The sequence below is a fragment of the Pteropus alecto genome, unplaced genomic scaffold, assembly GCF_000325575.1.
Source record: "Pteropus alecto unplaced genomic scaffold, ASM32557v1 scaffold311, whole genome shotgun sequence".
In the NCBI taxonomy this organism is placed as follows: domain Eukaryota; kingdom Metazoa; phylum Chordata; class Mammalia; order Chiroptera; family Pteropodidae; genus Pteropus; species Pteropus alecto.
In genome coordinates, this window is record NW_006431916.1 from 1723142 (window position 1) to 1724501 (window position 1360).

Consider the following 1360-nt stretch of genomic DNA (forward strand, 5'->3'; position numbering starts at 1 on the left):
GTAAACAGAAGTCTTCTTCTTCTTCTTTTTTTTAATGGTGACATTGGTTAACGAAATCCATTGTTTCAGCTGTACATTTAACAGTAAGGCATATATATGTTTACACTGTGTGTTCACCTCTCATAGTTAGATTTCTTTCTGTCACCACATATTTGACCCCTTTTACCCCGTCTACCTCCCTCTCTTCTATCCTCCAACGCTCTGTAAACAGGAGTCTTAACCCCAGTTTTGCCACTAACTAGCCACATCACTTCTCTCTCTCTCCGTCTGCCTTATCTTTTACATCAATAAAAGAAGAGTTTTGGACAAGATAATAAGAATGAAAATGACAGTTTTGCTATTTATAGTTCACTTGGCACTTCGTACACACATCTCAGTTATTCCCTGCAAAATAATTTTTATTCCTTCCCCACTTTTCACAGAAAAAGAGAGAAAATTGGAAAAGCAGTCATTTTTAAGGATCAGTATAAAAAATGGTCACATAGAAAAATCTGCAAAAACTTCTACTGAAGACATAGTCCCTTATGTTACTCTACGTCCCTGATATAACATTTATGTGAAAAATTCCTCCTAAAATTTAGTGCCTGATAAATATGTCCCTTCAGATGACATAACATGCATCGTTTTACAAGACAGAATCAACTTCCTGACCCTTCATGTTTTTCTTTCGTTCCAGCTGCCAGGAAGCTTAGAGCCACTTATGCCAAGATTATAATAATCATTTAAATCTCAAATTCCTGGTAACATTATCTCTCACATCCTCTAAATTCTAATGCCTAAATGTTTTCTTATAAAGATTATCTGTGATTAGGGTGACAGGGTAATTTACTATCGAAATGAGACTCTTCAGAGTGAAAGGGAATACCATTTATAATTATGCCAGGGTGACAGATGTAAGCCAGGACTGTTCCAGGCAAACCCAGATGGGTAGTCACCCTACCTATGATTGAAAATATACTTGGCAAAAATTATGTACAATTAACACTCAATTTGACCTTGTAGGAACAGTAGTTTGGGGTCTGATTAAACTCAGTAACATCACATAGAGCTGAAGATAGATTATAATTCATAGGAAACAACAGCAACAAAAAAGATTTTGAATGTATTTGCAAGATTGAGAAGGAAGAGGATCTAGTACTGACAGTACATCCTCTACCACTTCATTCCCCAAATCCTCTGCCTCCTAAGCACCACAAGCATCATGTCCTATGGCCAGTGGCAGCTCTAAAATTCCTTATATGAGGGGCGTAAGCAAGGTAATCTGTTTAGAAGGAAGAGAAGGAGGGGGGCTTTAATCTGAATTGTGTAGCGCTTCCATGAAGATTGGAAAAATTGTGGGTTGTCCTTCTCAAAGAATGGG